We start from the raw sequence: 13,966 nt of genomic DNA on the forward strand, positions 1-13,966 counted from the left end.
AGCAAACCATAAAGATGAGACTTTTATCTCGATTTACGGGCAGTTTCCGTTGTTTTCACAAACAACATTTGAATTGTGTCGTCTCAACGTAAACACGAACATTTTTATAGCGACCATTCACAGGCTATAAACATAATAAATTGAAGTGCCTAAGGTAAGTATCCGAACAGTGCACTCACGCCCGTATTCACAAACGATGCTTTCATAAGTGAAGCAGTAAATCGAATGCACAGCATTGAATAGAGCTCTGTTATTGGTTCGTGTGTGAGCCTGTGCATCTACGCGCACTGTGAGACCTCATAGTAATGTTTGTGAATACGGGCGATATTCTTTCATACATTCTCTATGATCATCAATGGTGAACGTATCACTGAAGCTCCATGAACTGAATTGACGGAACTGATATGTGTGAATCGACCTTTAGAGCGGTTACACTCAAAATTTGATCCAAATCAGTCAAAATACGGAATTAAAAAACTTACTAGAGAAATCGGATGACGGATGTCCTATCTAGTGCGTAAACTGCCTTACAAATAGTTCAAATTCAAATATTTATTTGCACAATTTTAGGTAAAATAGTCTTAACGTTCTCCGGACTGTATTTTCACAGATTCGGAACGGAATCGTCCGTGCGGACTCGCTCTTACCCTCACCAGTACGTATGTACCTGCTTTAAGTATTTACTCGTACGAATGGTATTTGTGTTATGAGTTTATAGGTCTCTGGCGGACAGTTCAACAGTGAATACTGAAGGCCTATTTACTTATTACTCTTGTTCCAAAACAAGTAGGCGGGGTATTTGATCACTTCCATCAATATTAGATAAGAAGGGGTTTCAGGGGACATTTTTGAAATACAATAGACTTTGTTAATCCTGGAAACAAATACGGACTTCTGCAAACAAGAGAAGCCGACAAATATTTACGTACCTATACTTACATCAAATTATGTGTTTTTATTAATTTCAGGACAGTTCAGTATCTATTTCTATAGATTTTTAATCCATCTTTCTTACAATTTTTTATACACCGGTACTTTTTCAGTACTTTCTACGCAGATTTTTAGAGCATTTTTTCTTCTTGTATTATTTATTTATTTAATTGATCACCAACAAGGTTACATTGTAGCGTTCACCACACACACACGTTATAGGTACCAATCATGACGAAAAAATGAATAATTTAATATCTTAAATCTTTACATTATTTTAGGCGCATATAAACGTTCGATATTGCACTCTGTATCCATGCTCGTCAAATCCTTGATCTGTTATTATAGTTAGTTGTTGCAATTCACGAAGACTAGTTAGCTTTACATGTGTGGTGGATGATCGGTTTTTCAAAAGTTTTGAAAGATTACACTTTGTTATGTGCATGTAAACGTACACACACAAGTAAAGCACACCCGCCTTCGTGGGTTGCAAGAAAAGGACTATAATGGAAAAACGAACTAAACAACTTTTCATTAAAAAACCTTGCTCTACTATCAGGTCTCAGTGTCCTTGACAGTGTCCACTAGACAATAAAACAACACAACGAACGAAACGCTTAGAGCGGGGCGCAGTTATTTTCCTATCAGCCTCCGCAGTTTGAACACAAAAGGAAAGCAAAAATCACGGGCAGAATAACTCGTGCACGTGAAAACTTTCATTTCGCTATCTGTAGAGCTGCAGGCGTTTTGAACAAATTTTATACCTTTTTAAAAAAAGCGGACCAGACATTGTCAGTAATAATGACATTCATAGTACTGTCAATTTATTCTTCCTTCGGTAATTAGCATTGTGGCACTGTAACCGTCATACCTACGTTCATTTCAATCAATCAATCAATATGGAAATCACTGGGGGGAGGCCTGTGTCCAGCAGAGGACGTCCTGTGGCTGAAATGATGATGATGATGAACCACCACATTGTCACTAATAATGACATTTGAAGTAATGTAAAGTACTGATAGTGCCTGGTCCGCTAATATGTGCTCAAATAATGGAGATGAATGCGACAAAACAAATGACTATTACGACTAAAATTAGTTAAAACCTAACAAATAAATATTCGTTAAATTAAAAATAAATCTTTTTTCCATAGCAAAGTTGTGATAATTCTATTGAAATCAACCCACATTAAACCCAAGTTCGTAGAAACTAATCCGTCCAACGGTATTCCGAGAAATATTAACATTAAACAAAATCTTATTTAGATTAATTTAATTAAATAACTTCAACGAAATTAAATAAGATTAGGACTTGGGCTTCTGGGTCCCCTGAGATGGGTAATTGTCACACTCTGTTTCACCACAAAGGGTCTGTTTTGACTCGCTATGCCCAGGCTATTTGATTACTTTGATTATAATAGTTAAAGTTGCTGGTAGGTAGTTCTCTAGCTTACCTTATAGTCCAGTAACTTGTGTTACATTGGATAGTTCTGATGTTTTTTGCACGCTCCGCCCCCTCTGTAACTAAATGTTGGTCTAAAAAATCTGGAAAAATTCACAATAATAGTGCTTTTTATGATCTTTCTAGGAAAACTATAACGGTTAAGATACATCAGTTAGTTTAAGAGTTAGAGAATAGCCGTTTAACTCATGTATTATAAAATTTCATACTTAATAAAAATCCTTAGAAGAAAATATTAAAAGTCACTTTAGATGAAGTAATTGCTTGCTTCTGAAATATATTTTGTTAATGACGGACAACTATGGAAACCTACACTGCGCGTGCCACGACACACTGTTGGCCAGTTTTTTTTTATTATGTTGGCGGAATGAATTTAACCCGATTAAACTTGATTGGGATTCAATACTAGCTCGTACAATCTTCATAAAAAAAAGCTTCTTTCGATTAGATGGAGATAAAAAAGTAACTGGATTTTTATATCGCAGTTACCTAGTTTCAAACCATCTATTAGCTGATGTTTTAGAATACATTTTAGAACAATATTTCCGATGGAAAGTGAAAGTGTCACACAAAATTAACAGATTTCAGGTGATAGTCAATCTACTGGGTTTGTCTATGTTGTTACACAGGCAAACTGGGTCAGTGTCTTGCTAAACATATCTTGTAGTTATAGATAAATATTTGGTCCTTACCATACAATGTAGTGTTTGGCATACGTGTTAGTTAGTGACGTAGGTTAGTTGGATTTTGGGGTCAAACACCGTATTCAACAAGTACCTAGGTAATGCAATAAATTATGTTTTAAGGAAGTATAAAATAGGTACATACTATCACCGTAACTGTGAATGGTTTGTATTCTATGTATGTATTAATGTATTTACAAAAAAAAGTATGCAAGTATGTGTTTATATCTGTTGTCTAGTACCCATAGTACAAGCTTTGCTTAGTTTGGGACTAGAGGCACAGTGTAAAATGTCCAAGGATTTATTTATTTATTAATCCATCCATTTAACATTATAAAAGCGAAAGCCTCTGTTTTTTTCAAGCAAAACCACTGAACCTATTCAGATTGGTATAGAGATGGTCAAGATTCAAGAAAAAAATGTGTTTAAAAAGAGGCGCTCCTCTTTTCGCTAAAGTATTTCTGTGAATGACCGAATTTTGTGCGGATAAAGCCATGTAAAAAATCTACCATGATTTACATATAATAAACAAACAAAAAAACTCAATAAAACTCATTTATTATAGCATATTTATAGGCTATTAAAAAGCACTTTTACGCGTCCCAGTATTAACCCTACCACTGCTTCGGGACAATAAATGGGCCAGTGCTGAGAAGAAGCAGCGTAAGAAACTCAGTCACTATTGTCAGCTTCCTTTTCAAGGGCTTACAGTCTTTCAAATATACATAGTCATAAATTTTGACGCGAGTAAGGCAGTTAAACATTCCAATTATTTTTATAATCAGAATATAGCTTATCAGAAGACTAGATGTAAATTTTAATACTCTGATTAAAATTGAAATGTTTTTGCATCCAGCTCTGTTTATTAATAGCAAATCGAGCCAATCTCAGCAAAGGCACTTGATTTGGCAAACATGATCCCGCCATTTAATTAACCTTGAACTCTTCCCGAAGAGCATAGAGAATAAATTTAATCAGAAACCTTTCCAATTAATGATATTTTCTTCCCTTCTAAAGGTAATTTGGTTGTTTTATATCGCAATCACCTGTAAACAATTCTGTATATTATTGTACCTATTCAGAATTTAATTTTCATTTGGGAAATACGGCTGCCTGAGGTGAGACATGAACCCACTGCTTTTCGTTTGCCGGACGACGGTTCTAACCACTGAACTATAGAGACTTTGGTTAATCTGCCTAAAAATTGAGGCAGTTGAGATTTTCAACCAAATACGAGTAATCATGTAATATGACTCCTATGTAAATAAATTATTTATTTATTTATTTATTCAGATGTATTGATAATAATATGATAATGTATTGATTTTAGCTGTGCCCGCGACTTCGTACGCGTGAAAACCCGTTTTCGCAACATTTTTCATTGTTTCTCTGCTCCTATTGATCGTAGCGTGATGCCTATAGCCTTCCTCGATAAATGGGCTATCTAACACTGAAATAATTTTTCAAATCGGTCCAGTAGTTCCGGAGATTAGTGCGTTCAAGTAAGCAAACAAACAAATTCTTCAGCTTTATAATATTAATAGTATAGATTTATTTCAGCCGTGTTGTGTATATCAACAAACATGCATATAAAAATAGTTTTATGTGTGTATGTGTTAGACACAATCGATATTACATTGGATCTCGTTTGCACACAAACAATGTAAAAGTTGTTATCGAGTTAATCTGTGCAGCTTTTATCCGAATTCATTTAGCAGTTGGTGAGTTTTAAACTAAATAATAATGGATTGCTCGCTGAGCTTAAAATAGTGTGTAAAATAATTTAAATTGCTGCTTACTAACCTTTAAAAGTTCAGTCCCAACTGCTACCACATACAAAATTCACTAAAGTTTCCTGTTTGAACCTATTTAGAAAAAAAAAATAATGCTACATAAAAAGTACCTAATGCCTTTTAAAAATAAACTGTTCCTTTTTCAAAACGTTTCAGTTGCAAGTTACGAAAGTGGAGTTATGCGGGCAGCGCTACGACGACCGCGTCCGTGCTACGGCGTAGCTCGTAGCAGACTGGCGGACCTGTAGCGCGTAGCGTCTGAAAATATTTGCAAACTACAGATTGTTTCTTACGCCCGTATTCACAAACGATGCTTGCTTAAGTGAAGCAGCAAATCGAACGCACAGCGTTGAATAGAGCTCTATGATTGGTTCGTATGTCACCCTGTGCGGTCTCATGGTAATGTTTGTGATTTCAGTTCAGTGGGTGAGGTTTTATTTTTGTTTAAGTAGTTTCACATTGTTCTGATAAGAGTCAGACTTTTTCATAAAGTCTCCGGAAAACTTTAGATTAGACTTGATTGATAGATGTGTAAAAAAGTGGTTTTATTTAAATCCCATTATCGGGTTCTCAACTATGAATATGTAAATATAATAATAGCAAAGCTGGAGCTTATGAAGGTACAGCTTAATTTAAATACACTTTTAGAATTATCTTGGAGATACGAGTAAAGCAATTCAAACACAAAATAAATATTTCATGTTTGTGCCGGACATTATGAATAGATGTGTATGTTCTCAATTATTCGTGTAAGCACAATAAAAACGGTTATCGATTCAGTTTCTGAACAAAAATAAAACTGGACGCTTTTAATAAACTAGTGCCCAGACAAACATGTAGATTGTAGACGAACTCGCAGAACTATTGCTTTTATTGCTCTCCTAAAATAACTCGCCAATTTTAGTTCTATCTATGACAGGGTTTCCCAAACTATAGCCTTGATTACACGTACCGAGCAAACGGGCGAGACAGTGCTCTCGGCCGAGTACTCGGTGTGTATTCAATGAATATTACGCCGAGTGCTCGGCCGAGCGCTCGAGTATGTGACTCGCTCACCCAACTGTCTCGACCGAGTAAACATTTTATCGTCTCGCCCGTTTACTCGGTACGTGTGATCAAGGCTTATGGGTCGCGACCCAGAGGTGGGTCGTGAGCGAACATTGAGTGGGCCCTGCCTGTAGAACCACACACCGCCCTACCGATCCAACCGCTGGGCAGCGGGAGAAATTTCCTATAGATGGTTCCCGAGTTTGGGAACTTATATTAGATAAGTCGTAGCCCAGACAACTTTGGGAACCACTGATCTATGAACTAGTTCTATAGAACTCAGTTTTAAATTAGTTTTACTTTGATATAGGTCACCTAACGCCCTGCTTCGTGAATCTCACTTAAATATTAATATAATGTAAACTAAAAATGTTTTGACTTAATTATTAAAGGTCAGACGAGGTTTTGCAAAAATATAAGCAATCTAAAAAAGGAAATCGTATTTCTTGCTTTCGCTTCTAAACGTTTTCTTGAAATTGTAATTAATTTTAACCGTAGACTTTAATCAAGGAAATTCGCTATCATTTAGACAAAAGAAGGTAGGAAGAATATTTAATGATTTAGTTTAAAGATCACGGTACTGTTACTATATGAGAAATGACGACTGTTTATTTTACTTCGAGGTTCTTATAGTCGACAACTCAAAAGAGTTTATATGGGTAGTAAAATAGCGCCCATTATTATTATATTAGATGCCACAGTGATTATATCGATGTGGTGTAATTAAAAGTCATGGCAAATTACCATAATACTCTTAAGCTGGTTGCACCATCTTACTGTAACTCGAACAAACGTCAAAAATCTGTCAAACTCCATCCAAAAACACCGGTTATCGTTACAGTTAAAGTTAGGTGATGCAACTCAGAATTACACCGTATGCCCTTGACCATGACCATGTATCCTTTATGAGTTACGTAATACTTACGATGTTTCAGCAACAGGTCCAGTTAGTAGATAGTATAAGTATAGATCCTCTTTCTCATCACTCCAGTAATTGCCCCCAGCGGGATTCCAACCGAAATCCATATCTGTGTTGTAATCTGGTAGCAAACCCAGCGGCCGCCAAAAATAATGAAAAAATATTTTTATAAAGACCTATTAGTATTACAAGGCAAAGAAGTAATCGAATATAGCTTTACTTGTGTGTGTATGTGTACATGCACATAACGATAGTGTTATGTCTATCAAATCAAAACTTTTGAAAAACGATCAGTAGCGAGCCACCACACATGTAAAGCTCACTCGCCTTCGTGAGTTGTAAGAACTGTATTCAATACTCTTTCTATGGAGAACTATCTGATGACCTTTTAAAAAGTCCTTTCAGCGATTCAAAATTACAATATTAAAAGAGCAAATCTTCAGTCTCCAGGCACCATCCCTCTATTATCATAGGATGATAGAGCGGGTTATAATGTCCTATAGAAGGCTCATAGTTACGACAGTCCTTTTGTGGCGTAATTTATGGCAAAATGAAAGGGCGTGGGCATGACATGTCGGCCATTGGAGTTCTTGGACTAGATAAGGCTTTGTTTACTGGTTATTACGGTAAGATATGGGGTTGTTCATTTATGTAATTGGAAGATAAAATATTTAGGCTGAGTTGCACCACCTAACTTTGACCGTACTTAACTATAACGATATCCGGTGTTTTTGTATGGAGTTTGACAGATTTTTGAAGTTTGTCAACGTTAAAGTAAGATGGTGCAGCCCAGAAAGGGTTAAAATATTGTCCATTTCTGTTCACGTTTTGTGACAATATGTAAATTTTTGACTCTTTGTAAATGAAGTTTTCAGATTCTTCTATCTCAAAAGTAGCTCATAACCTAGCTGTTAATATAACTACAGGTCACATTTCGATTAGTATAAATATCAGCTAAAGATGAATAATAAGAAATTAGTAATGAAACAGTTCATTAAAAGTTACGATCAGACCGTCAATAGTTTCTAAATGGGAATTTCGCACATTGACAATATTTGATTATTAATAGCACGTTATCACCTAATTTAATGCAAGTATTCCAAATAAATAGGTAAATGCTTTTATTTTAAATATTATGCCCTTTAACTTAACGAGTCCTGAATTTCTCCAGCAATTAAAATACGGGTGTTGTAGATTGAACATGATTCATTCGAAAGTTATGTAACAAAAGCAAGTCATTGTTAGCTCGAGAACGGCGTAAGATGGGAAGTGGTTGCAATTAGCCTGATTAAAGTGAACGAACACAAATAAGGCAGATACAGTGGACTCACTCCACTAGTACGGTTGGTTTATGAACTTAACCTTTCACTGTTTGAGTTTTTATTGGCGGTCAAGCTGTAGATCCTGGCTACACAAGAGTTGCAGGGGTGGGAACGAGAGGCGGGAATAGTCTCGTGCCTGGTACGGTTGGTTACGTTCTGGACTATGTCAAACTAGATTTGCTTATGTATTGGTCTAGGGTTATATTTAACTTAAGGGTTAGACAAGCAAGTAATTTTGAAAGATTTATTCATTATTTTTGGAACTTAAGGCAATAAAATTCACTGGTTGGTGGGGTTAAAGTGGCCATAGCTATGGTGTAGGTAAGCTGTCAAATTATCTAAATAAAATACAAAAATGAGAGTTTACTATTGAGTTCATAAGTAAGGTATAATCACATTAGGATACCCCAGGCCAAAATGGTCTTACTTAAATGTATTTATTCTTCATACAAAGCGAGAGCATGAAAAGACGCGCTTCCGAAGATATAAAATGAATAGAGGCCCTTGCCCTTCAGTCGAGTATGTACAGTGGGCACATAAGAACACACTTATTGAAAAATAGCATCTATTATCAGCTACTTAAGATACCATAGTATTCAGTTTGATGTGCCTTTTACCTAGATAACGACTATCCTAGGGAATCTCGTAGGTAAAGATAATGAAATTGAAGCAGCCTAAGTGTCTCTTTGAGTCTCATATGTTTTAGAGAAAAGTATGTTGTAGGAAATAACAATACTTTTCACGTTATTGACTATTAATCCAAACATTTGGGGACAAAAAAGGCTTTGCCTTAGAAAAGGTGGAACATAGTATTTTTATTTGTATTGCTTATAGACTAGTCATGAAAAATGTAACTTTCGATCTCGAGGAGTCAGAGCGTTAGCCGCCATCTTGACTGAAGGGGCCAAAATTTGTTCTTTTTAATGCTTCAATAGTTGACTTTATGACAAAAATGTCTGAAATATTACTACTACTTACATAAAATGCCCAGTGTTCTAGCTTTATGTACTACGGGACTATTCCCACCTCTCTTTTCCACCACTGCAACTCCTGTGTAGCCAGGATCTACAGCTTGACCGCCAATAAAAACCCAACCAGTGAAGGTCAAGTTTGTCCCGGGGGAAAGTTAAACATTCTGGTTAAACTGTCATTGGACCCGCAACGAAATTTATCAGAAGAACATAAATGAGGAGTTCGAAGTTAGCTTTATGTACTGTCGTCATGTAGGTACGACGTCGTGTGCAATGTATTGCATCTCATGTCATGACGGCATGACAGGGTAACCGATTATGCCGATATCTCTGTTTGCACAGTGGTGAGAGCCATAACTCGGTTATCATGTGGTAGGTATAAAATAAACTTTATTTATTAGTTTCAGAGCGGGTTTTATAAAAGCTTGATGATAAAATTGAATAAATATTGAGTATACTTTTTTATGAATGTATGTAACATAATACGTATTAAATGTCTTTTGTTTCACCCATGGCTTCCACAAACGCGTTATGTCCTAAATTTTACCCTAGAGCACATGTTGAGTGGATGCCATACTGGTTCAACATTAAAAATAAGCTCACACACATCTGATCTGTATTTCTGATAATCATCTGAAATGCAGATCAGATTTGGACTGAATAAACAATTTTTCTTTCTATTTTTTCTTATTTTTACCTGTTTCCATCACCAGTTTTGTAGCTCGTCTACGTATTCCCAAAGCCTGAGCGACGGCCGGTTGTGCTAAAAGATTCAAAGCGAGGCAGCGCGAGTTTTTGTAATATTAACGTTTCAGCACTTCTCGAGCGCGCTTCTTTTACGAACCCATCGTGGAACGAGTCTTACGTTTTTATTGGGGGTACTATTTTTATTCACACGTTAAGAACGCTATTTTATATGTGAATCAGGGATTGAAAAATGTAGAATCTCTAAACCACTTCTGTAAATTACCCAGAGAACTTAGGTATATTACATAAGTGAGATACTACAGCCCTTAAACTCAGAAGGCGCACTATTTATCTTGTAGTACTGTTTAGTGACGTTTATCATGTAAATTATTATATTATCACCTAAATAAAACTTTAGATGATGCTTAATCAGGCTTATAACTTTTGTCTTCGAACGCAGGAAATATTAACAAAACTACAGCAATATCCAGACCCAAATAGTTTATATTATGTTTTCTACATAAAGTAGCACCGTTAAGCTAGCACCATAACACATTCATAAAAGTTGCTTACTTTGGGGCTAGCTGGCGCTGTGTGAAATTTTCCAAAGATTTATTATTTCCAATTGTCCTTAATCTCCTTCAAAAATATGAAATAAATAAATAAATCACATCTACGTGTACTTACGATATAATATGTCTAAGAATAGAAGACATCTGCCGCCCTAATATGACGGCAGGCTACAGATAATAAATTGTAATGAAGACATACAACATCGCGGCCAATGACAAAGGTTTGTGCCAGTCTCCGGCGCACACTGGGTAGAAGAGATGCTGCCCGTCTCAAGCAAACTTCACGGTACAATTAATGAAGTTCCTGGTATAATGTAAAACAGCTTTTATTTAAGTTAGACGAACTTAAAGACACTGCTGTATAAGCTGTAGATCCTGGCTACACAGGAGTTTTACGTCTGATGTTAAAGCCAGAGTAGTCAATTCAAGGAAAGCTTGTTTGAATAGAAACTGTTTATTTTACCTGAACATGACAGCGTTTTCTGAAATGTTACTAATATGATCGATGGCACATCAAGGTAAACGCTATGCAGATGCACCTTATGTAGATGCGCCTTATGCAGATGTAAATGGTGTTGTTTTGCAATAAAATATCTAGTCTGATGTACATTTTGGCCTTAGTACGAAATTGCAACTTGTATAATGAAGAAAGCATCTTTTATAGCTGAGGACAACAGTCTCGTCTTGATGCGGTTCTATGGACAAATTTATAAAAAGGTTTTAACATATTCTTACAAACTTACATATCATGTAAACAAAATAAACATAGTTTTGCCCTATTCAAGTCACCGCCATGTAGACGTCATTATCATAAAAACGAGAGTGCACATTTTATAGCCGTCCGTGCTACTTGTACCTTCCCTCAAATAACTTGAATGTTGTCTAGAGTACTCTAGAGTGGAGTGACGACTTGCGAAAGGTCACTGGCAAAAGCTGGATGGGACAAGCCGATAATAGAGTAAAATGCGACTTATTTAAACTTAATTATTACATCCTATATCTATCAATTGATTTCCATGGGCCAATAAAGACAACAATTGTTTGTATTTACGGGACTATTCCCAACTCTCGTTCCCACCACTGCAACTCCTGTGTAGCCAGGATCTACAGCTTGACCGCCACAAAAACCCAACCAATGAAGGTCAAGTTTGTCCCGGGGGAAAGTTAAACTGTCATTGGACCCGCAACGAAATTAATCAGAAGAACATAGGAGGAGTTCCATTGCAAAGCGGATGACAGGTGACAAACAAAGGTTTAAAAACCTTTAAGAAAAAGATTATGCACCACGGACAATAAATTAAATTAAGGGGGCCTATCTTATGAGCAATTAGCAACTACCTGCCAATAATATTTTTCACAAAATCGCTTAAAAGCACGGAAATTTTTCCTTGTCGCGACAAGATCGGTGTAATAAATTGCGGAAACAGATGTATGTTGTATTGAATTAAGCATTATATCACGTTCATGTTTCCAAAGATCACACTCCCACAAGATATGATGGGCAGACTGCTCATGACAGACATCATCAGTGGAACACTCGCAAAAAGGAGACGGAACTAGTTTGAATTCGTGAAGTTTATGTTTAAAGTTGCCATGTCCCGTGAGGAACTGCGACGAGCAATGGTCGATTTCTAACCATCGCCTAGTTAGACTTTCGCGTACATTCGGGAAGAATTTATATAAGTGACGTCCTTTGACTGACGTATCCCATCTTTTTTGCCATTCATTAAGTAAATCTTCTTCAACGACTTCTCGGGAATCAAATAATCGACTTATTTTAGAACGATCGCGGCTATTTAAGAAATCGGAGGTTATATTTTCCCTTGATGTGAAGTATATAGCCGCACGCTTTTGTACCTCTAAGTCGACCGGCAGTACACCAGCCAGGACTGGCAGAGCCTCCGTGCTCACAGTTCTGTAAGCTTTGCAAAGAAAAATCAATGCAAGGCGTTGACTTTGGAGTAGTTTCCGTCGAGCGGCTCCTATAGTAGCTCTGTCAGCCCAAACTGGTGCACCATAGCAAATGGAGCTTAAATAAGTGGCCGAATATATTACTCGGAGGATTTTAAACGTTAGACCCCACGTCGAGGTTGAAATGTGACTTAAGGCATAAAAGTTCTTTTTAGCTTTTTCACCGATCTGTTTAATGTGCTCGACAAAACTAAAGTTTTTAAATTGTTTGTATGTAAAATAAAATATTTTAAAAAATTGCATGAGTTTTCAAATTGGTCCCCATTATAGGCGTTTTTTCTGCCCAGTGTGCGTCATCGTCTGCGCCCACATAATATAGGATTACACATCTGTGTGGTCTAATCTGCCGAGAGCATGACGAAGGTCGGACGACGTACACGTCGCATGTCTGACGTATGTCACGCTGAGGATCGAGAGCAAAATGCTTTGTTGTATGACGTGCCAGTTGCTATGGAACCTGATAGGGATATTAATAATTAACTGGAGTCTTGTCGTATTTTTAGTGGATATTTTAGGCTTTATCGGGTATTCAATATTCGTAAAATGTTGAAGATTCTGAAACTTTATTTCTTTAGATAATTGTGAAAATGGCAAAAAAATTGCATCTTTAGGTTAACATAATAACATCTCTGATGTTAAATCGGAATTTAAGTAAAGAAAGTAAGAAATATTAAATTGATATCAAAGTACAAATGAGAGATGAAAAACAAAACTCAATTCTAAAACATTGTGTACATCTTTGAATTCAATTAGAAGGCCTTGAAAAATAATGAGAAGAACGTCCAAATTGATCTGAAAATAAACCTCCACCCGACTTCCGGGGCAATGTAATGCCCGTAAAACGGGAGGTCGCAGCCTCCTGCAATATTCAGGAGGACGAACAAATGATGCTCTATACGAGAAACGAAATTATTTTCATGATAAAGCTGGAAGTCCACTTAATAGTAAAGCAATTTGCATGCGATAATTTTGAATCTTCTTCTTTCTTCTTCTTTTCAGCCAAATGACGTCCACTGCTGGACAAAGGCCTCCCCCAAGGTTTTCCACAATGAACGGTCCTGCGCTGCCCGCATCCAGGCTCTTCCCGCGACCTTTACCAGATCGTCGGTCCACCTAGTAGAATTTTGAATAGCAAAAGAAAACCTTCTGAACGTACAAGTATCTTTATTTGACTAAGATCAAAATTGGAGCGATATTACGAAATAGATATTATAGAACTATCTGCTCTGCTCAAAAAAACTTATTAATATAATTCAAATAAACCAAATAATTTGACTTTCTTAATTCCCTTTCTGACTGATATTAGGTAAATTAGTTTTAGCATCATTATCATCATCATCTACTGCTGAACATAGGCCTCCCCCAAAGCTTTAGCATAGCTAGTACTGTGCTCAAGTTTAAGTTTAAAATGAACAGATGTTAATTGAATCTGTCTTCAAAGTGAGCGTCTAAAAATGTTCATATTTAATTCACTTTGATCAGTGAGACATGCGGGGAATTGCCGGTGAAATATTAAACTGGCACTTTGAATGGCAACGCGCCGCAACGCAAGTGCTCTTCAATTAGCAACGCAGGAATATAAAAAAATAAGAAACTTAGTTTGGTATTCA

General features: G+C 36.5%; 1 protein-coding gene across 1 annotated transcript in view; it reads right to left on the minus strand.

Annotated features, from left to right (window-relative positions):
* Positions 1-4,936, minus strand: part of LOC135079563 (ankyrin repeat domain-containing protein 50-like) — a 42,591-nt gene extending 37,655 nt beyond the window's left edge. The window contains exon 1 of the mRNA XM_063974214.1: positions 4,878-4,936. The gene's annotated coding sequence lies outside the window, so the exon portion shown is untranslated. The remainder of the gene's footprint in view (positions 1-4,877) is intronic.
* Between the last annotated feature and the right edge of the window lie 9,030 nt (positions 4,937-13,966).

This window comes from Ostrinia nubilalis, chromosome 16 (assembly GCF_963855985.1).
Source record: "Ostrinia nubilalis chromosome 16, ilOstNubi1.1, whole genome shotgun sequence".
NCBI lineage: Eukaryota > Metazoa > Arthropoda > Insecta > Lepidoptera > Crambidae > Ostrinia > Ostrinia nubilalis.